The sequence below is a fragment of the Solanum stenotomum genome, chromosome 11 (genome assembly GCF_019186545.1).
Source record: "Solanum stenotomum isolate F172 chromosome 11, ASM1918654v1, whole genome shotgun sequence".
NCBI lineage: Eukaryota > Viridiplantae > Streptophyta > Magnoliopsida > Solanales > Solanaceae > Solanum > Solanum stenotomum.
The window spans coordinates 23,912,592-23,937,548 of record NC_064292.1 but is presented as its reverse complement, the minus strand read 5'-3'; positions in this window follow the sequence as shown (position 1 = coordinate 23,937,548).

Genomic DNA, 24,957 nt, shown 5'->3' with positions numbered 1-24,957 from the left:
AGAGGCACATACAATAGCAATTAGACAGACTACAGCATATGGTGTCACAGAGGGATATGCAAAATGTATAATAGAAACAGACTCTCTATTACTAAAGAAAATCCTAGAAGGGAGATGGAAGATACCTGGGTAGATCAACACAATAATCGAGGATATCAAGAAATTTATGAATTACTACGACACAGAAGTACATCACATCTAAAAGGAAGGTAACAAACTAGCATATTACATGGACAATTTAGCATTGAATTGGAATGGAAAATAAAAATTCAAGGGAAAAATATAACTAAAAAACAAAGAAAAGTGTATAGTCAATATGGACAAAACTCTAGTCCCTAACTACAGATTCAGTAGAAAGAAAAACACAAACATATAGAACAAGGTGAAGGGAACTCAACAATCATAGTCCAGCTCAATAAAGAAAAACTCAACAGCTACAAACATGAGTACAATTAAAAAAAGCTAGCAAAACCGTCATAAAAAACAATCTATTTTCAATTACTATAACGAAATCTCGAAACAAATCTCAAGAACTTATTGTTGATCATTTTTGGTCTTTAAATAAAATACAAGACAAAGCTCCTCATCACAATAGCAATAAGGAGTGTAACACCCTATATTTGAGAAAGACCAAATAGCAGATTTTCAAAAATTACAGGTGCCACCGACCGAGGCTGAACCACTGCTCGTGGTTTCGACCACAGAACGTAGGTAGGATCCGTGGTTGGCGACCCTAAATTCATAGAAAAATCTCGACCCACGATCGGACCTACGGACCGTAGGTGGGACCACGGTCTGTGGTCTAGGTCCATGGATCGTGACCCTCAGAACCTAGTCTCTAAATCCAAACGACGCCCTGCCAAGATGGACCGTCGATCAGTCTGTTGTCCATCGATGGCTCCAACAACTTTTAAGTTAGGGTCGTTTCGGTCATTTCCCTTCTGCATTGGCATTTAAACTACATTTTTTTACACCTAAACTACATCATTCTACTTAGTTTGAGCCTAATAATCTAGTCAGAACCTACCTAAAACTCTTATTCTCCAAAATAACCAAAAATTAGAACGAAGAAAAGAGAAATAGGTGCCAGTTTTTCTCATGAACACGCAGCAGGTTTGCTTCAGTTTCATCCCCGAAATTGAAGGATCTCTCTGTAGTTTCATCACCAACTATGTGAGATTTCACTAGTGGATTCCTTTCTTCCACTAGGTCCTTAGAATTCAGTCAGATTCTTGATTTCTCATATCTTGTTTAGACCTAGGGTTTCAAAACCCTTGGATAGTTGTTGTGATTTAGTTGTTGTAGTATTTGTAACCAAATTATCATGTTTTCTTGGAAAGTGTGCTTAGTTCTTTGCATGAAACTAAGAACCCTAGTTGTGTAGATTCTCTTAGTTCATGAATTACACTTGTTAGGTCAGTTAAACATATAAACATGCTCCAGTTTTTGAATGCTACATTGTCAGTTCCTAATGTTGCACTCTGAGATTTGCATGTCAGAAAATTGAGTTATCCAGTATTTCAGTTATGTTGTGTCATATACATTTCCAGTCGGGAGTAGGATTAGCAACGAGTTGGACTAGGNTTTAGTTGTTGTAGTATTTGTAACCAAATTATCATGTTTTCTTGGAAAGTGTGCTTAGTTCTTTGCATGAAACTAAGAACCCTAGTTGTGTAGATTCTCTTAGTTCATGAATTACACTTGCTAGGTCAGTTAAACATATAAACATGCTCCAGTTTTTAAATGTTACATTGTCAGTTCCTAATGTTGCACTCTGAGATTTGCATGTCAGAAAATTGAGCTATCCAGTATTTCAGTTATGTTGTGTCATATACATTTCCAGTCGGGAGTAGGATTAGCACCGAGTTGGACTAGGGTTTAGCGCACCCTCATAGTCCCAAAACTATGTGCCCCCATAAGAGGATAAGTCCCCTTTATTGGGCATCAAATTTAGTGATCACGTCAGTCATGCCTTTATACCCCTGGCAAGGTTTATTGGGTCCTCTCGATGGGGGCGTATACCATTTTGGAATGTGATCTAGCTTTTGACTCAGAGTGTGGCCAATCAGAATAAGCAACAGGCCCCGGTTCCAATGCACACTAATGTTGCAGAAGCTGCAGCTAGGGTTTGAGATTTTATTCGGATGAATCCGCCTGAGTTTTTAGGGTCGCAGGTTGCTGAGGACCCACAGAACTTTATTGATAAGGTTAAAAAAAAATTGGAGTGATGCAGGTGACTGGTAATGATAGGGTGGAGTTGGCATCTTACCAGCTTAAGGATATAGCTCACATTTGCTTCACTAAGTGGAAAGAAAACGGGGGTGCAGATGTAGCTCCTGTGACTTGGGAGTGTTTTATTGGAGTTTTTCTGGACAGGTTCTTCCCAATGGAGTGGAGAGAAGCTAAGGCACAAGAGTTTATGAATTTGAAGCAGGGTAACATATTACTCCAAGACTATGGACTTAAGCTCACCCAGCTCTCCAAGTATGCTCCACATATGGTTGCCAATCCAAGGGCATAAATGAGTAAGTTTTTGTTTGGGGTATCTGACTTGGTGAAGACAGAGTGCAGGAATGCTATGCTATTAGAGGATATGAATATCTCTAGGCTTATGACTCATGCTCAGTAGGTTGAGGGAGATAAGCTTAGAAAAATGGCTAAGGACAACACGAAGGCTAGAACAAGGAATTATAAATACTCTCAGCAGAAATTGATTGGTAGGAACTGCTCACAGTTTCAGCAGAGGTCTATAACCCTAGCACCTTCATCAGCTAGTGTTCCATCCCCCAGGTTTCGACATGATCAGAAAGGTAGGGCATCAAGCTCTAAGTCTCGGGGGAGTGCTTCGGGTAACAGGACCTTCCCAACTTGTCCAAAGTGTGGTAAGAACCATCAGGGGGAGTGTCTTGCAGGCAAGGAAGGGTGCTTTAGGTATAGTCAGTCTGGCCATAGGTTGAAGGATTACCCTTTTTCCAGGCAGGGGCAAGGAGGTAACAACAGTAAGGCTTAGCCTACAACTCCAACAGCAGCAGCAGGTCGCCCAACTCAGCAGGGTGCTTCATCTGGCAGCGCCAGAACAGGTTGTATGCTCTCCAAGCTCTCTAGGATTAGGAAGATTCTCCTGATGTGGTCAGTGGTATGTTACGAGTCTTTCATTTAATTGTCTATACATTGTTAGATCCAGAGGATACATTGTCTTTTGTAACTCTTTATATAGTAGTAACCTTCGGTGTCAGTCGAGAAACTCTTTCAGAACCCTTCTCAGTCTCTACTCCAGTTAGTGACCCAGCTATAGCTAGACGGGTATACAAAAAATGCTCTGTCATAGTCTCTCAGAAAGTCACCTCAGCAGATCTTGTAGAGTTAGAAATTGTAGATTTTGATATCATTCTAGGCATGGATTGGTTACATTCTAGTTACACCTCAATCGATTGTAGAACTAGGATCATTCAGTTTCAGTTCCCAAACAAGCCAGTTTTAGAATGGAAGGGTAGTAGCTCAGTGCCTATGTGTCAACTAATTTCTTACTGTAAGGACAGAAAGATAATTTCCAAGGGGTATATCTACCATCTTGTTTAGGTTAAGGATTCAAACTCCGGAACCCCAACTCTTGAGTCAGTCCCAATAGTAAATGAGTTTCCAAAAGATGTTCACGGAGTTTCTCCCAAAAGGGAAATCGACTTTGGAATAGATCTCCTCCCAGATACCCAACCCATTTCGATTCCTCCTTAAAAAATGGCTCCAGCCAAGCTGAAGGAATTAAAAGAGTAATTGAAAGACCATCTAGATAAGGGCTTCATCAAACCTAGTATCTCTCTATTGGGTGCTCCAGTGTTGTTCGTGAAAAAGAAAGATGGTTCCCTCAGGATATGCATTGACTATCATCAGTTGAACAAACTCACCATCAAGAATAAGTATCCCATCCCCAAGATTGATGACCTGTTCGACCAACTTCAGGGTGCTAGTTACTTTCCTAAGATAGACCTCAAATTTGGCTATCATCAGCTCAGATTCAGAGATAGTAAAATTCTGAAGACAGCTTTCAGAACTCGGTATGGTCACTTTGAATTTGTAGTGATGTATTTTGGACTACCAAATGCTCCTGCAGCTTTCATGGACTTAATGAACAGGGTGCTCAAACAGTATTTGGACTTGTTCGTTATTGTCTTTATCGATGATATCCTCATTTATTCTTGGAGAAAGGAGGAGCATGTGAATCACCTAAGAGTTGTTATGCAGACTCTCAAAGATCGCCAGTTATTCGCTCAGTTCAGCAAATGTGAATTATGGTTACTATCTAATGTTTTCCTTGGTCATGTAATATCCAGTGAAGGAATCCGAATGGATTCTCAAAAAATTGAGACAGTGCAGCATTGGCCCAGACCAACCTCTCCAACAGATATCAGAAGTTTCCTGGGTTTGGTCGGGTATTACCGAAGATTTGTTGAAGGGTTTTCATCCATAGTTTCTCCACTGACTAAGTTGACTCACAAAAAGGTAAAATTCCAGTGGTCATATGTGTAACGACTCAAAAAATGATAGGATGAATTAGAGCCTTGACGTTTGGGTTAGTGTGACCTTAGGTTGATGTTTATGTTATTTTAGAACTTAAATGGAGCTAGGTAGCAGCCTAGGGTGCAAGCAAGGGTCTAGGCTAGCAAGTTAGGGTGAAAGAAGCCTTGTCCTTATAAGGACTATTTGGCGATGGGGCTGCTAGATCGCCTAAGGGGTTGGCGAGTCTCCCTTATGCCCCTATGGTCGCCTAGTGGACTGCCCATTTGGCCTAGCTACTGGACCAAAGGGCGAGCTAAAGGGGAGCTCACCAAGCTGGTTAGCGTGTTACCCTTCTCCCCCTCCATCGCCCAATGACCAGCCTTTGATTGAGCCCACTAGAATAAAGGGCGAGCCCAAGTGTCCAAAGGGCGAGCTCAGACGGGCAAGGGGCAGATTTTTAAGTTACAACTTGTAGGGTCAACTTCAAATGATGATACCTATTAGCTCAAAATGAATTAGGTGGGATATAACCTATCCAATTAAAGTTCTCTGAGTCCTCTTTCCAACACCTCTGAGTTTGCCCAGTTCCGATCTCAGAGTAAAAAGTTATACCCAAAATAGTGAAGCACTATCAAAATGGGCGAGCCAAGGGCCATTAGGCGAGTCGCCTAGTGCCCTAGGAGAGCCAAGGGGTGCAAAGGGTGAGCTTAGACGTGTTTAGTGAAAACTTTTAAGTTTAAACTTTGTGGGTCCTTAATTCTTTTCCTAATTTGAGTCCCTATTATTTTATGCCTTTCATAGCAACTATAAAACCCTTTTAGACCTAAATTTATCCATTTAAGCCACTCTAATTAGAATTAAAAAGAAACCCACCTCCTTTCAAATATTTCTCTCTCTACAATCCTCCATTGAAGAAGGTCAAGAACTTGGAGTTAGGGTTTGGATTGAAGGTGATTTCTTCATCAAATTTCTTGGGGAATCTTAGAAAAGGTATGGTGATCCTTCATCTAGGGTTAGCTTTCACCCTAGAGTCAATCTCAAAGATGTTTTCAAGGCTTTCAAGTTTCACCAAAAACCTAGATTTCACCAAACTCATGGGTCCTTGCATCAAAAGATTTCAAGTGATAAAGTATGATTACATTGATGTTTAATTGATGTTTTAAGATTAAAAACTCTATGAACCCGTGATTTTTCTAAATTCCTAAATTTGGCTTATGAAGTGGGTTTTATGATTATGATTGAATGTTGATGGAATTATGCTTAGATTGAATTATATTATTGAATTCTATTGTTATCTATGCCTATCTATGGTGAATTGTTGGAAGATTGAGGAATTGTAATTCATGGCTTTGAAAAGGGTAAGTTGTGACCTAATTCTCATGTAAGGTAAAATTGTTCTTGAATTGTTGATCCACTTGAAAGGTGGATGTGTCTATTTACTTTGTATATTGATCCACTTGAAAGGTGGAGGTGGTTACTTGTATGTACATTGTGATCATGGCCTTGAAGGCATTATATGAGGAATGGAAGTATTGTCATGAGGTTGTGTATATGATTGTATAATGTGAAGGACTTACATATGATTCAATGATAAAATGATGAACATGTATTCAATGTATTTGTGTTAGTATTGAAAGGCTATTTCTCAATTTGACACTCATGAGTGATAATGATGAATGTGAAGGGTTTCTATATTGTAGTTGTTGAATCTAGAATTGGTAGGCTCATGCATCCTTTTCTAGAATAATGAATGTGTCTTGACTTGATAAATATGAATCGATAGGCCATGGCATTCCTTTCATATATGAGTGATGAATGTTTCTTGACTTGATGGCTATGAATTGATAGACTTTATGCATTCTTTTCATAAATGATCTAATGTAATGAAGACTCTAGAATCGNGTTAGTATTGAAAGGCTATTTCTCAATTTGACACTCATGAGTGATAATGATGAATGTGAAGGGTTTCTATATTGTAGTTGTTGAATCTAGAATTGGTAGGCTCATGCATCCTTTTCTAGAATAATGAATGTGTCTTGACTTGATAAATATGAATCGATAGGCCATGGCATTCCTTTCATATATGAGTGATGAATGTTTCTTGACTTGATGGCTATGAATTGATAGACTTTATGCATTTTTTTCATAATTGATCTAATGTAATGAAGACTCTAGAATCGATAGGCTAGTGGCATTCCTTTCTTAATGAGTCAATGTACTATGAATCGATAGGCTAGTGGCATTCCTTTCATGAGTATAAGAATGTAATGAGGGACCATGAATCGATAGGCTTATAGCATTCCTTTCATATGGACCCTAGAGCTATCCTTGAATGTACCACGGATCGATAGGCTTATAGCATTCCTTCCTTGGTAATGATGTATCATGGATTGATAGGCCTATGGCATTCCTCCCTAATACACTAATGTAATGTGAATGAAATAATCTATGGGAATGTAGGCTAAGCACCGAGTGGATATGGTTAGATGGAAACTCTCCCAATGTTAGGCTAGAGTTCTAATGAACATCTTCCTATCCCGTAACTATGTGCCCACATAGGATATTAGTCAGCGTATTTCATCCAAGCTAAGGATTCATCCGAGCTAATGTTATCGTTCTACCTCAGGCAAGTGGAACACCTCTTTACGGTGTGGGGATATATGACACCGGATTCCATGTCTAGATTGCATGGTCTATGTCGGTTAAACGCTTATTCCTATCATGTGAGATGTGCACTCTAGTTACTTGATAGGTACTACAAAGTGTAAGTAGTAGTATGGGATGCTATCTATACATTGCACGAAAAGGCTTTGAAGGTGCTATAGTGAGTTCTCTAAGTCCTATGACTAAATGTGTGAAAGTCCTTTTAATGTATGAAGGTGTCCTAAATGAATCTAATAAAGATTGTTGACTTATTGTCTAAATAAAATGATGAATGAGTAGCTTATATTGATGAAATGAGCTACTTAGCATGTTGTGTTGAATTGTAAAGGTTCTTATTTATTGTAGCCTTGAGGAACACCTAGGTGTGTATGAAGAGGTAGTATGGGCTGCCACTTCATGTCTTACTTAGGTGTATCTTAGGGTAACTTTAGATATAGGTCCTAAGATGATAAAATGACTTACTTGACTCATGTTCTTATGTGTTGTATGTTGGTATCAGTGGAGCATGATTACTTGTAATATGAAGCATGATTAATGGTGAGTTCACTTTTTGGTGACCTTAGGGTGATGCTTAGGTGTGTATAGTGGTATGGGACGCTATCCATACATTGTACAAAGTGTTGCTTGAGGGTTGCTTGGGGTGAAGGTGAAAAGGTAAAGGTATTGGGTTTATACATTGAACATGTCTATAATGTGGATAATGTCTTATATGTTGGTTGTGACTTGTATTATGCCTCTTATAATTGTACTCATGAAGTTTTATCAAAAATGGCATACTAGCATGACTTTCAACAAAATGTCCCTTTTAAAGCATGTTTCTGCATGGTCATCATACTTAGTATATTTTTGTGTGCTAACCCATAATTTCTTATTTTTACTACAAGTGTAGGTTTTGGCAAGTGATCGTTCCTAGCTAGATTGAAGTGCTTGGATAGATTTTTCCTCCAAGTCTTAGTATGTCCTCGTGGATTCGAGGACGAGTACCCTTATGTTTCCTTTTTGTTCATGTAATAGACTTTTAGTAGTTTTCGATTGTATAGGGCCGTGTCCCTAGTATGTTTGAGATTGTGTCTAAGATCGCTATGTGAGACTTAGTCTTCCACTGTGTCTTTTTGAAAGATTGTTTAATGAATGTTTTAAATCGCATGCTTTTACTAAAGAACAGTTTTAATTCTGTACTATTTTTATTATCTATGTGATGAATGAATGATATGAGGCTTGTATAAGACCCCTTCGGGATCGAGTACAACGTGTCGCATTCGGGGCCTCGACTCGAGTCGTGACAATATGAGTGTGAGAAAAGTTTCTCAAAATTGAAGACTATGTTGACCACAGCTCCGATCTTGACTCTACCGGATGGTTCAGACGGTTATGTAATTTATTATGATGCATCCATGGTCGGCCTAGGTTGTGTGTTGATGCAGTGAGGTAAGGTCATAGCTTATGATTATCGATAACTTAAGGTTCATGAGAAGAACTACCCGACTCATGACCTCAAGCTTGCAGCCGTAGTATTTGCCCTAAAGATTTGGAGACACTACTTGTATGTTGTTCATATTGATGTATTCACAGATCATAAGAGCCTCTAGTATGTGTTCACCCAGAAAGAGTTGAATCTTCATCAAATGAGATAGCTTGAATTCCTCAAGGACTATGACATGAATGTGCTTTACCATCCTTGTAAGGACAATGTAGCGGATGATGCTCTCAGTAGGCTGTCTATGGGTAGTGTAGCACATGTTGAAGAAGAAAGGAAACGGTTAGCAAAAGATGTTCACATGCTAGCTCACTTAGAAGGTTTGTCTTATGGATACATCAGATAGTGGGGTGACAATTCATAATGGATCAGAATCTTCATTGGTAGCGGAGGTTAAGGAAAAAGAAGATAGTGACCCTATATTACTTCAGTTGAAGGGGGAAGTTCATCAGCATAAAGTTGAGGTTTTCTCCAAAGGGGGAGATGGCGTGCTTCGTTACCAGGGTTGCCTATCTGTTCCTAATGTGGGTGAGTTGAGGAAGCAAATACTCACAGAAGCTCATAACTCCAGGTATTCCATTCATCCAGGTGCCACTAAGATGTACAATAACCTACGGGAAGTCTTTTGGTGGAGCGGCATGAAAAGGGACATAGCGCAAACTTTGTGGCTAAGTGTCCTAATTGTCAACAGGCTAAGGTAGAACATCAGAAACCATAAGGTATGAGTCAAGAGATTAACATTCCTACATGGAAGTGGGAAGTGATAAACATGGACTTCATTACGGGTTTACCTCGTACTCGCAGACAACATGACTCCATTTTGGTGATAGTGGATAGAGTTACTAAGTCTGCTCACTTCTTGGCTATCAAGACTACAGATTCGGTGGAGGACTACGCCAAACTTTACATCAATGAGATAGTTAGGTTGCATGGGGTTCCCTTGTCTATCATCTTAGATAGAGGTCCTCAGTTTACCTCTCATTTCTGGAAATCATTTCAGAAAGGTCTTGGTACCCAGGTAATTCTCAGTACAGCATTTCACCCACAAACGGATAGTCAGGCAGAGCGTACAATTCAGACCTTAGAGGACATGTTGAGAGCTTGCGTGATTGATTTCAAGGGTAGTTGCGATGATCACCTACCTCTCATACAGTTCGCCTACTATAATAGCTTTCATTCCAGTATTCATATGACCCCGTATGAGGCACTATATGGGCATAGATGCAGGGCCCCGATTGGTTGGTTTGAAGTAGGTGAAGCAACCTTGATAGGGCCAGATTCGGTTTATGAGGCTATGGAAAACGTTCAGCTCATCAGAGATAGACTAAAGATAGCTCAGAATCGTCATAAGTCCTATGCAGATGTGAGGAAAAAGGGACTTAGAGTTCGAAATCAATGATTGGGTTTTCTTGAAAGTGTCACCTACGAAGGGGTGATGAGATTTGGCAAAAAAGGAAAGCTCAGTCCCATGTATATAGTGTCACACCCCTAACTAAAAAGGGGCAGACATCAAGGATATACACAAGCACCTGCTAAATATCTTACTAATCTCATGCCAAAGCTGAAGATTCATAAACAGCGGAACCTATAGACACATACTAAAACATAGATAACAAAAAGGCCTATTGGGCTACTTTACAATGGAAACAAGACTAAGTCTACGAAGCCTCTAAAGAGTATGCCTCTGAGAATCTGATAACTAGTCGGGACAGGGCCCCGACATGCCCCTTCTGATATATGTTCATACGTAGCAAAATATAGGCTCTAAATATATGATAGCTCCACGTAGAGGCTAAGCTTACCAACTACTAAACTGGAAGTCTCGAGTCTACTGAAAATGCTTGTTGTCCTGAGCACCTGAGCCTGTAGTGGTACAAATGAAATGCCAAAATAATAGGGACGTCAGTACATACAAAACATGTACTGGTATATAAAGCAAACTGAATAACAAGTAGACATCAAATATCATGATAGGCAAATTTGAGCATGTGTATGCAGGAGACATAATCCGTAACTTGAATTGTAACCAACCTCAAGTGTCCTCATTGAATGTTTATATATATATATATATATATATATATTCCCTATAATTTTCCTAAGTGATATCTTTACTTCATTATATCGCTTCTTTGCTCTTTGTAAAACTAACTGTCAGAGAATCACATGATGGCCTACTGACAGCGATTAGTGAACCCTGTATGGCATTTGTAGCCCACTATCACGACCAAGGGTGAAATCTCATAGTCTGGTAATGAGTTTTATCAAGGTACGCCCCCCAGGGCTCTTGTATGGTCTGCCCGCAGGCCTGTATCAGTCAGGTGAAACCACGACGGGAAATTTCAGCTGACTATATGTGAATTCTATGCACAGAGTAGCATTGCACGTAGTAACCCTAAATATACCCACCCTATGCTGCAAAGTAGTCTATAATCTCAACTGCTTGCAATTATTTATAATAATTAATTCATTAATCACATAGCTCGTGATACAATTCGTGATTACATTCTTTAGCTTGAGAATCATATATCTTGTGACCTATGCACTTACGAGCAGTCTGTGTGGCTGGTTGCTTTCTTTAAATTTATGCAGCATGTACACCGCTAACTTCTAAGAGTTCCAACTGTAGACAAATGTAGTTGTGTGAAACATATTGCTTCCTTGAAGAGTACTATAACTCTATAGGTTTAGGACTCAACATGAGAGGGTTTATAAATTAGGATAACTTTCTTTCAAGTATCATAGAATCTATAGTGACATTTATCGGAAGAACATGCGAGTTTAGGCCGTGCCTTAAGGGCAAAAGAGGTTTTAGCTTTACATACCTTAATTCGGGACTTACTATCTTACATCGTCAAACTCCTTTGCTGAAAACTTTATCTATAACATAAAATCACAAAAGGATAGTATAAGAAACTAATCAAGAATCACAACAAAGCCAAAAACACCATAGATGAGTGGTGTATCACCACACCCTTCTCTTTCTCTACTTTCCAAGTAGGCTTATGACTTATTTACATGTTCAGTATTACTCCTCATCTTTTAACCATAAAGAACCAGCCCCCTTAATAATCCACACTTAACATAAAAGTAAAACTCATGGCCTCCGATCACCATCTCACCGTTTCCTTGTTAACGATGTCAAATTCCTTTATAAGCTCATAGTTTAAGTTGGTAGAGAACTAATGCAATAAATTAAAATAATAGGAGCTCATATAACCAGCTACAACATATTCCTAGTGACTTAGGAACTTCATCAAACACTTGGTGAGCGACAAAGTTTCAAGAACTATAATAGTCGCGTTCTCTATACGTTGCCTTCCGTTTTAATGTAACCAACTTACTTCCCCAATACAATACCATTGACCCCTCATTTGGTCAAAACAACAGCCAACACAACCTTCTACAAACTCCCTCCTCACCAAAACATCAAATACAATGGGTAAAACATGGACTCACGGCTTCCTATCACCGTCTCTTGAGTCCTACCTGCAAATTATACTTAAAGCATCCTTGGAATACTATTTATGAAGATAGAAGAGGATTCATACCTACATATCAAAGAAAAGCAGCCCCTGCCCTTCTTTATTCTCCAAGAACAATACTTTTTCCTTCAAGAAAACATTTAGCTAAGTATATCTATAGGTCTATGGAGAGGAAGACACTTGATTCTTGAAGAAACCAACTTACCTTAAGCTTTGGTGGATTGAAGATGAGAAAAACTTGAAGAAATAAGTTGAAATTAGTCTTTACACGTTCTTGAGTATATGAGAAAGTATATCCCAAACTTCTAATATAAAAACAAGTTTGGCCGACTTTCTCTAAAGTGCCACATGTCTCGCCGTGATTGGGCAGTGCGCGCATCTATCGTAGAATGAACATAACTTTTTACTCCGATATTGTTTTAACTAGAGGTTTGTTTTGCTGGAAAGTAGACTCAAATACCTTCAACTGGATAGGTAGTAGGCCCTCTAACTCGTTATATATTAGGATATATGCTTATTCAAAGTCATATGAGAAATGAGATCATTTGTAGTATTCCTCCACAATGAACCTTTAAACTTTAATATTTTCTTTAATGATCTCTTTGACCTAAAACTTTGGTTTAACTCTTCAAATGACTAAATATAAGGGTTACATGGTATGCTTAACCATTTTCAATGATAAACCTCCCTCGATATCACATCTATACATTGGTGTTTACGAGTCGCAAATGTATTTTAAGTTATGGGATATTACATGTAGGTCCTTACAGAATCTTGAAAAGGGTTAGCAATGTGGCTTATGAGTTAGAGTTGCCAGTAGAACTAGCAGTGGTTCATCCAGTCTTTCACATTTCCTTGTTGAAAAAGTGTGTGGGTGATCCAACATCGATATTACCATTAGAGAGTGTGGTTGCGAAGGATAGTCTCACTTATGAGGAAGTACCAGTTGAAATTCTTAACCGTCAGGTTCGTAGGTTGAGAAATAAAGAAGTCGTTTCAGTGAAGGTTTTGTGGAGGAGTCAGTCCATAGAGGGAGCTACTTGGGAAGCAGAAGCTGCCATGAAGGCCAAGTATCCTCACCTCTTTCCTTGCGATTTCATTTCATCTTGAGGTAATAGTTCCTCTACAGTCTCTCAGTTTACTCTTGCGTAAAAACCAGTCTTAGTATCTTGTTCGTTCGGTTGTTCTTGCATTTCAGCTTCTAGTACTTAGTGGTAGGGATTGCAGCTCCTTCCCTCTATACTCAGTTGGTTTAGACTTCATTCGAGGACGTATGTTCCCAAGGGGGAGATAATGTAACACCCCAGATTTGACAAAGACCAAATAGCATATTTTCAGAAATTTCAAGTTCCACTGACGAAGGCCAAACCACGGCACGTGGTTCGGACCACAGATCGTAGGTAAGGTCCGTGGTTGGCCACTCAGAATTCCCAGAAAAATCATAAACCACGGCCAGACCTACTTACTGTAGGTGGGACTACGGTCCATGGTCCAGGTCTGTGGATCGTGACACTTAGAATCTAGTCTCTCAAGTCAAATGATGCCCTACCAGGACGGACCGTCGGTTAGTCCACGGTACGTCGGTCAGGTCCGTCGATGGATCCGACAGCTTTTAAGTCAGGGTCATTTTGGTCCTTTCCCCTATGCATTGGGTAATTGAACTACGTCATTTTACACCTAAACTACGTCGTTTTACTCAGTTTAAGCCTAATAATCTAGTCAAAACCTACCTAACTTTTATTCTTCAAAATCACCAAAAATTAGAAGGAAGAGAAGAGAAACAGGCGCTAGTTTTTCTCAAAAACACACAGCAGGTTTGCTTCAATTCTAGCCCCAAAATCGAAGGATCTCTTCGTAGATTTCGTCACCAGGTATGTGGGATTTCACTAGTGGATTCCTTTCTTCCACTAGGTTCCTAGAATTCAGTCAGATTCTTGATTTCACATATCTTACTTAGACCTAGGGTTTCAAAATCCTTGGATAATTATTGTGATTTAGCTGTTGTAGTATTCGTAATCGAATTATCATGTTTTCTTGGAAAGTTTGCTTAGTTCCTTGCATGAAATTCAGAACCCTAGTTGTGTAGATTCTTTTAGTTCATGAATTACACTTGCTAGGTCAGTTAAACATATAAACATGCTCCAGTTTTTGAATATTATATTGTTGGTTCCTAAATGTTGCATTCTCAAATTTGCATGTTAGAACATTGAACTATCCAGTATTTCAGTTATGTTGTGTCATATACATTTCTAGTTGGGAGTAGGCTTAGCACCGAGTTGGTGTAACACCCCGGGAACCAGAAGGATAAACTAGAGCTTGACATGAGGGTTAGAGTCTTGAATGTAACTCCTCATACCAAATAATAAAGGGTTTCATGTTAGAACATCAAGGTACGACTCTCGAGGACCAACCATGGGTCCTTGATGAAGACCCTACAATTTGCCAAGACAGTGACCCACGAAGGGGACCTACACCCCGTATGTCCATCCACGCATATGGGTGAGGGGGTCGTACGTCAAGGCCTTGAAACCAAGTCTCTGAACCCAACCCACGCTTCACCATCACGAGTCGTGGGTCCAATCCCGTTCCGTCAGTGGTGGATCGTGGATGGGGCCTGGAGGCTGTTTTTTTTTTTGTTAAGTTAAGGGCACTTTGGGGTATTCCATTTTTAATTAATATTAAGTGACATCATTTTATTCTAATTAAAACACCTATATAAGTATTTAATACCCCTAAATTAAGTCATTCATCTCATTATTTCTAAATTCCCAAAACACTACATCATCTCCAAAAAATTTCTCTCTAGAACCTAAGGAAGAAGAAGAAGGAAGTTGGGGCCTAAGGTTTCAAGGAGAAAGGTTTTTCAACTAAATTTCGTGTGTATTTATAGCTAAGGTATGGTAACTCTTCATCCATGGATAGAATCCATCCATGGAGTCTTCAAATTCACTAGAAATTCTCCAAAAGTTAGGGTTTGACTTCAATCTCATCGATTCCTTTCAAATTCGTTCATAATGATTGAATTAAGTTTTATTATGTTGATGATTTTACATGGTTTTATGTTGAATTCCCTAAGAATCCATAAATTGCCCTATTTTTCCAATTATGATCTCAAAGTGTGGGTATTGATTGATGCAAGGAGAATACTATAGAATTATGCATGTAGTAATTGAACTACTTGAATTATGATTATATCCATGTCTAATGTAGTGAATTCTAGATGTGTTGATTGTATATGATCTATGATCCTTGAAGGGTAAGGTATGAGAAATTATGCATGATTATGAGATTTATGTATATGCTTTAAGAACACTTGAGAGTGAAGTGTTTATGATTATGATGTAGTTGTTGGGATTGCAAGGTTATTCTCATGAACTCATAATGAACTTGATGTGAAAGGTTTACTCACATAATGATGTATCTTGGATCGGTAGGCCATGTGCACCCTTTCATGTGTAACTAAAAAGACCTATTTTAATGATCTAACTTGAATCAGTAGGCCAAGGTCACCCTTTCAAGAGTAATGATGTTAATAGAGAATAAACTACTCTGTGGTAATTTAATGCTTAGCACCGAGTGGATATTGTGTGAGGTAGAAGCTCTCCCGTAGTAAGATCGGGTTTCTAGAAGCAACCTGTTAAGATGGAAGCTCTCCCATAGAAAGGTCGGGTTTCTAGTAACAATCTCCTTATCCCATAAACTATGTGCCCATGTAAGATATTAGCTAGTGGATCCACCTAAGCTAAAAGTTACCGGTTCTACCTTAGGCAAGTAGACCAACCCTTTTTAGTGTGGGAGTCACAGGATTCCATGTTAAGGCTCACATTGTCTCATGTCGGCTAAGGCTTATTTCCCACAAGAATAAGAAGTTTAATAATGAAATTAGGCTTGCTTAAAGAGGCATTCCGAAGTATTTAAAGTAATCATGAACTAGGGCATGCTTAAAGAAAGTATCTCGTCGGTGTTCAAAAGTTCCAAGATAATGCGAACTTGCACTTAGAGATGATGAATATGAATGATGGCCTAAAAAGTATTACTTAGCATGGATGACATTTATAAGGTCTTATTCATGCATTGCACAAGTAAGCTTTAAGGTTGTTATGATGAGTTCTTTTTATGAATAAGATTATGAGTTATGAACTAGGGTTACTCAATAAGCTTTGTGTATGAGTTCTCAAAGAATTTTATGATGATCATGACTATGTTGAATATGCTTCTGACTTATGCTTTTACACTAATCTTCATGATGATTCTTAAACTTGGTAAAGTGCATGTTTTCAACTAAAATGTCCTTGTTAGCATGTTTTCAATGTTTTTATGCATGGATATCATACTTAGTGCATAGTTGTACTCACGCCTACTTTCCTATACTTTTCCCAAGTGTAGGGTCTGGTTCTCAAGGTGGTCCTCATTGTGGCTAAAGCTTGGATTTGTTCACTTATCCTAGCTTGTTGGTGAGTCCTCTTGATATGAAGATGGATGTTATCTCTTTGATGTTTCATTTCTAGTATTTTCTTTTTGGACTATATTGTATGGGTCGTGTCCTTTTTCTCATTTCAAATATTGTAATAGATAGCTACGTTGAGACTTAGAGTCTAGATTTCTTCTTTTGTCTTTTATGAAAATTATAGAGTTGGACTTGAAATGTGTTTTTACTTTTATTGTTCTATTTCTTATGTTATGATATGCTAAGTGGCTTGTATGGAGTCCTTCGGGGTTCTACACACCATGTTACATCTAGGGGGTACCCCTGGGTCGTGACAAACTTGGTATCACAGAACAAGGTTTAGAATGATTCTAGGATTATGTTTCATAAGCCACGTCTAGTAGATTCTTGTTCATGAGTGTGAAGTGCACCACATTTATGAATGAGAAGCTACATGATGTTTAGGAAATTCAACTTCTTTCATCACTCTTAAGTCATGTGATAGAGTTTAACTCTATAAGGTCCTTCTCTAATCTTTACCCAGTGGTCTACAGGACATGACTACTCAAGGAGCTTTCACTGGTGGATTTGAAAGAAACAATGTTGATCAATGAGCTCCTCATCAAGCTCCTCAAGTTCCGGTTGATCAAGTGACTAATGAGAAAATTCGGTTTGGTTTTCAATTGTTGGCTCAAGTCGGGATAGAAACTTTCGAATTTTATGGGTCAAAGATGGAGGAAGATGCCCAAGAGTTTATAGATGAGGTCTCTAAGGTGTTGGACTTTGTGGGAGTGACGCCGGTAGACAAGGCAAAATTAGCCACCTATCAATTGAAAAATGTTGCTCAGATGTGGTTTAGCCAATGGAAAGAAGTGAGGCCGGTAGAACTGGGTCCCATGGAATGCGAAAGGTTTAGGAATGGTTTTCTTGATAGGTTTTTCCCTTTGAAGATGAGAAAGGCTAAGATACTTGAGTTTATTAACCTTAGGTAAGGTGAGATGAATGTTGAGTAGTATGCTTGGATGTTTAATAGGTTGTCGAGATATGCTCCATCTATAGTGGACAACCCTAAGTCGAGAATGGGAAAGTTTGTGTCGGGTGTGTTCGACTTGATAGAAAAAGAATGTCGTATGGCTATGCTTGAGAATGATATGAATATTGATTGTCTTGTGATTTATGCTCAAGGGATTGAAAAAGAGAAACTTGAAGAGAGGTCTAGAGAAACAAAGAGGTATAGGCTTGATGATAATTCCCCTCAAGGAAGGTTGGATGGACATGGTTGCCCGAGATTCCAACAAAGGTTTTCTGGGCAAAGTTCTTCTAAGGTCCCACCAAGGTTTTATAAAAAGAGGGTGTTTAACCCTAAGTCTCAAGGGAAGGGTATTAGATCCCTATTTCCTTCTTGTTCTAGGTGTGGAAAGAGGCACGAGGGTAAGTGTCTAGCCAGCATGGATGGTTGTTATGGTTGTGGTGAAATTGGTCACAAAATAAGAGATTGCCTAATACTTAAGGCTAGGGGAAGAAAGGGCAAGCAAACTCTCCTAGGATGTGTTAAGTGTGATAGAAGACGTGAAGGTGAATGTCTAGCGGGTTCCAATATTTGTTTTGGTTATGGCAATCTGGGCCACAAGATAAGGCATTGTTCTACAGTTGCTAGAAATGAGGGAGATAGTCGTCTTAGGTCTCAACCCTACCTTTCATTCGGTTCGGTTGGTTCGGGTACTAGTGATCCAAAGCAAAGCAGGTTCTATGCACTCCAGGCTAGAGGTGAACAAGAGTATCCCCCAGATATGGCTACCCATATGTTGATAATTTTCCTAATAGATGTATATGTTTTATTAGAGCCAAGTGCCACTTGTCTTTTGTGACGCCATAGATGGCAATGAGATTTGATGTGCTCTCATATGTGTTGTTAGAACTGTTGCTTGTCTTTACTCTTATAAGTGATTTTATTGTGGCTAAGGGGGATTATAGAAGAAGCCACATTTTCCCTATCCCATAGAGTTGCCCTTTTGAATTGATAGAGCTTGATATGTTAGATTTTGATGTTAGTCTTGGTATGGATTGACTGCTCTCGTGTTATAGTGATTGTAGAACTTGTGTAGACAAATTGTTAGTTCCCGAGTGAACCATCCTAGAATGGAAGAAGGAAGTTCTATACCTAGAGGCTAGTTGTCCCTCATATGGCTAAGGGTTACTTTTACCACCTAGTTAGGGTGAGAGAGGTAGATTATGTTTAGCCAAATTTTAAAAAAGGTTAGTTATTTCTCTTAGATTGATCTTAGGTCAGATTATCACCAATTAAGGGTGAGAGGTGGAGATATTCCAAGGACAGCTTTTAGAACCCAGTATGGTCATTATGAATTTTTGGGTTATGTCATTTGAGTGGAGTTATGGTTACAATAGGTCCAAATTGTCTTTGATGACTCATGAAAGCTAAGCAAGGGCTTGATCCAATTTTAGTTAACTTGGAAGGAAGCGGTGCTTAAGGAATTAGTTGAGGCTTTCTTCCAAGGGGGAGATGGTATGCTTGGATAGCAACGTTGTGGAGTGTTCCTAGTGTTTATGATTTTGGATCTTCTTGAAAATTCCATTTATGAAGAATGTTATGAAATTGGCAAGAAGGGAAAACTTAGTCCCCGGTATGTGGGCCCATGCCAAATTTTGAGACGTATTGATAAAGTTGCCTATGAGTTAGGTTTGCCAAGTGAGTTGGTTTCGGTGCATCTGATGTTTCATGTTTCCATGCTCAAGAAGTGTGTTGGAGATCCGGCATCCGTTATTCCCTTAGAAGGGTTGGGGGTTGATGAAAGTCTTTCATATGAGGAAATTCTGGTAAAGATTCTAGACCGGTAAGTTAAGAGGTTGAGAAACAAGGAAATAGCTTCTGTGAAGGTTTTATGGAGAAATCATCTAGTTGAGGGTGCTGCTTGGGAGTCTGAGGCCGATATGAAGTCCCGCTATCCTCATTTTTATCCTTCTACTCCTACCCTAGTTTGAGAGTAGTTCCTTTTGAGTTTTCCATGTTTTGGGAGTCATGTGTGTTATATGAGTTTTCTCGTCATTTCCTTATGTTATGCATGTTCTTAAGAAATTTATGTTTAAGCAAGAAAATGAGTTTTTATGATTGATTTTCCTCATGTTGTTATGCATTGAGTAAGAATTTATTATATGTTTTATGAGATGACTTGTTGAACATGCTTTAGTTGTGCTTTTGAAAATATGTTGCATAAAGGCTCCATGAAATTATGTTGAGCATGCTTTTAGTTGGAGAAGGTAGTCCCTCCTATGAATATGTGAAATGTTGAGTTTTCATGCATTATGGATTCTTAGATGTAGTTACTACTTCCTTGTGATGCATTGAGTCTGTTTGAGATGGAGTTGAAGTTTCCTCTTTTGAATTGTGCATTATTTTGATGTTGCATGCATGATGGGCAACTAGTATTGAGTCTTTACTTCTGTAAGGTGTCTAGATCGTCATTCGAGGATGAATGTTCCCAATGGAGAGATATGGTAACACTCCAGAAACTAGTAGGCTAAACTAGAGCTTAATGTTAGGGTTAAAGTCTTGAATGTAACTCCCCATATCAAAGAATAAAGGGTTTTGTGTTAGAACGTCAAGGTACGACCCCCAAGGACCAACCATGGTCCTTGAGGAAGACCCCAGAATTTGCATGGACAGTGACCCACAAAGGGGACCTACGCCCCGTAGGTCCATCCACCCCCGTGGGTGAGGTGGTCGTAGGTCAAAGCCCTGAAACCAAGTCTCTGAATCCAACCCACACTTCACCAGCACGGGTCGTGGGTCCAACCACAGTCCGTCAGTGGTGGGTCGTGGATGGGGCCTGGAAGCTGATTTTTTTTGTTAAGTTAGGGGCACTTTGGGGTTTTCGGGATTTAATTAATATTAAGTGACGTTTATTCTAATTAAACGACCTATATAAGGATTTAGGACCCCTAAATTAAGTCATTCATCTCATTATTTCTAAATTCCCAAAACACTACATCCTCTCCAAAAATTCTCTCTCTAGAACTCAAGGAAGAAGAAGAAGAAGAAGAAGAAGGAAGTTGGGGGCTAGGGTTTCAAGGAGCAAGGTTTTTCTACTCAATTTTGTGGGGATTCATAGCTAAGGTATGGTAGCTCTTCATCCATGGATAGAATCCATCCATGGAGTCCTTTCAAATTCAATTTCAAAACTAGAATTTCTCCAAAAGTTAGGGTTTGACTTCAATCTCATAAATTCCTTCCAAATTCATTTATAATGATTGAATTATGTTTTATTATGGATAATTTGATGATTTTACATAGCTTTATATTGAATTCCCCAAGAATCCATGAATTTTCCTATTTTTCAAATTATGATCTCAAAGTGTGGGTATTGATTGATGCATAGAGAATACTATAGAATTATGCATGTAGTAATTGAACTACTTGAATTATGATTATATCCATGTCTAATGTAGTGAATTCTAGATGTGTTGATTAGATATGATCTATGATCCTTGAAGGGAAAGGTATGAGAAATTATGCATGATTATGAGATTTATGTGTATGATTTAAGAACACTTAAGAGTGAAGTGTTTATGATTATGATGTAGTTGTTGGGATTGCAAGGCTATTCTCATGAACTCATAATGAACTTGATGTGAAAGGTTTACTCACATAATGATGTACCTTGGATCGGTAGGCCATGTGCACCCTTTCATGTGTAACTAAAAAGAGCTATTCTAATGATCTAACTTGAATCGGTAGGCCAAGGTCACCCTTTCATGACTAATGATGTTAATAGAGAATTAACTACTCCATGGGATTTTAATGTTTAGCACCGAGTGGATATTGTGTGAGGTGGAAGCTCTCACGTAGTAAGGCTAGGTTTCTAGAAGCAACATCTTGAGATGGAAGTTCTCCCATAGAAAGGTCGGGTTTCTAGTAACAATCTCCTTATCCCATAAACTGCGTGCCCGCGTAGGATATTGGTCGTGGATCCACCTAATCTAAGAGTTACCGGTTCTACCTTAGGCAAGTAGACCAACCCTTTTGGGTGTGGGAGTCACCAGATTCCATGCTAAGGCTCACATGGTCTCATGTCGGTTAAGGCTTATTTCCCAAAAGAATAAGAAGTTTAATAATAAACTTAGGCTCACTTAAAGAGGCATTCTGAAGTATTCAAAGTAATCATGAACTAAGGCATGCTTAAAGAAAGTATCACGTAGGTGTTCAAAAGTTCCAAGATAATGCTAACTTGCACTTAGAGATGATGAATATGAATGATGGACTAAAAAGGATTACTTAGCATTGGTGAGATTTATCGGGTCTTATTCATGCATTGCACAAGTAAGCTTTAAGGTTGTTATGATGAGTTCTTTTTATGAATAAGATTATGAGTTATTAGCTATGGTTACTCAATAAGCTTTGTGTATGAGCTCTCAAAGGCTTTTATGATGATCATGACTATGTTGAATATGCTTATGACTTATGCTTTTACACCAATCTTCATGATGATTCTTAAACTTGGTAAAGTGCATGTTTTTAACTAAAATGTCCTTTTTAACATGTTTTCAATGTTTTTATGCATGGTTATCATACTTAGTGCATATTTGTACTAACATCTACTTTCTTATACTTTTCCCAAATGTAGGGTTCGGTTCTCAAGGTGATCCTCATTGTGGCTAAAGCTTGGATTTTTTCACTTCTCCTAGCTTGTTGGTGAGTCCTCGTGATTCAAGGACAGATGTTATCTTTGTAGTTTCATTTCTAGTATTTCCTTTTTGGACTATGTTGTATGGGTCGTGTCCCTATTCTCATTTTGAATACTGTAATAGATGACTATGTTGAGACTTAAAGTCTAGACTTCCGCTTTTGTCTATTATGAAAATTTTAGGCTTGGACTTGAAATGTGTTTTTTACTCTTATTGTTCTATTGCTTATGTTATGATATGCTAAGTGGCTTGTATGGAGTCCTTTGGGGTTCTATACGCCATGTTACATTTAGGGGTACCCCTGGATCGTGACAGTTGGACTAGGGTTAAGCGTACCCTCATAGTCCCAGAACTACGTGCCCCAGTAGGAGTATAAGTCACCTCTATTAGGCATCAGATTTAGTGATCACGCTAGTCATGCCTTTATACCCCTGACAAGGTATATTGGGTCCTCTCGATGGGGCGTATACATCGGACTCCACATTTAGCTCACGTGATTTTATGTCGGTTAATAGTAGCTCCCACAGTCAGACTCTAGTGCATTTGACCAGGTTTTCAGTTTATACTTCAGTGTCCAGTTTCAACATGTTATGTTCATGATTAGTACTTAGTTATTACATTTAGCTCAGTTTTAAGTTATATTCAGCATTTATCTTCTATTCAAATTATATTATTGCTTAGTTATATTTTGTTCAGTTAGTATCTATATCATGCATGCTCAGTACATTCCAAGTACTGACGCATACTCTGCACTACATCCTTTTATGATATAGGTTCAGGTACTCTGCATCCAGATCATGCTTAGATCAGTCCCCGATCCGTATTCAACAGCTTCAGTGGTGAGTCTTCATACTTTGAGGACAATAGACATGCTTTTTATTTCAGTCTTCTATTCAGTTTTCAATTTTGCTAGGGTTAGCTGGGGCATGTCCCAACAATTCTAGTCAGTAGAGGCTTTTCAAACATAGTAGTAGAATCAGCTTGACTTTGTTGAGTTTGATCTTTCAGTTGTTATTAAACTCTTAGTACATTTCATATATTCAGACTAGTTTGGTATTCCCCACTTTCAGTTATCCAATGTTTTAGCTTCCGCATAGTATCTGTTTTATTCAGTATCTCTCAGTATGCCTATGATATGTCAGACACAGGGTTAGCTTGGGGTCACTCGTGATCCTAGGTCCCGTGTTACGCCAAGGTGATAGCCTCGGGGGGTGAAAAGGAGGGTCACGATAGCGGCTCTTTAAGAGGCTAGCCGTCGGGATCGCGGAAACCCAGCCTCGCGGTCGTGATACGAACGAAGGTCAACACTTCATCACGATCGCGGCAACGGACCACGCGATCGGCGAAGCACTAAGGCCTAGGCCTTCGCGAACGCGACCAATGGGTCCGTAAACACGAAGGGTAATTCACCCTGCACTAGATGATGCACATCAGCTGGTTTTGGCAAGTTTCAAAATCTCGACGAGGCCTTCTGAATTAATTTGGAACCTCATACATGCAAATGATATGTGCAACCCTACCAAATTCGACATTTCAAACTCAACGAAACCATCAAAACTTCCATCTGAGGTCATCTAGATGGAAAGTGGATCCCACAGTCAATTTCCATTTTAAGACAAAATCCACAAGGGGCTCGAAATCAGCCTAAAAGCCTCTGAACCTAAACGAAGGGTCGTTCTAGACCAAACTCAACAATTTGAAGCTAATCGCGTTGATGAAATTCTCATCCGAGCTAGTTTACTCAGAATGTTGACTTATGTCAAACTTAGGCCTCAACTTGAAAGTTAAAATGTCTAATCGCACAGACTCGCACTCAAAGCCTCAAGAGTCGTGCAACTATGCTACTAGTCTAAAATGATCCTTGTAGAGCTGATGAAATCGCCAAAATTGGATTTTGAGGTCATTTTCTTAAATTTATGATAAAAATGACCGTTCAAGGTCCCAAAGCTCCAAAACACTGAAACTCGCATAAAAACTAAATGAACGACCAGGTAACCAAACTGTCAGTCCCAGCAAGTCATAAATGACTTGAGGTTGCTACAAAAAAGTTCTAAACGTTGAACATAAGGCATAAGCACAAAAATAACCTAGAGGCGATTACAGTATGTTGAGAAAAAATGTTGTTTGATTCAAACTTCAATTATTATCAGCATAAAATTGCTTGTTGTTGAAGCGCGATGGAGACAACCATCAAAATAAATACTGGAGAATGAGTTGGAATGTGCATATTAGATTTTTTATATTAATAAGAAGTGTTTTGATATATAATTAATTTGGTAAGAGTATTTTTACTAAGACGAAAATTTAAACATAACTTTTGTCGTTCCACGTCTTAAGGAGAAGCTACTAAATTTTTAGTGTCCGCAAATTGCTCCTACATATTAATAAAATACATAAGTTTTTCCAAAATTTATGTATAATACGTTAAATCTCCAAAATAAGCTCTTTCTCGAGGGAACGGAACTACAACTATTATTACACACATCTTTTGAGATATTAAGCACTTTTCTCTCCTAAAAATTGATCAAATAAGTTATTAGTCATCGCTTATTAAAACTCCACATACAAGTGCATATGAATTTAATTTTTACGAATATAAATGAAATGATTTTCACTTGATTGCCCCAAATCATGCGATAGTAGTATGATAATGTTTAAAGCTTGAATTTATGAACAATATTGTCATAACTTCAAGATTTACAAAGTTGTTACTC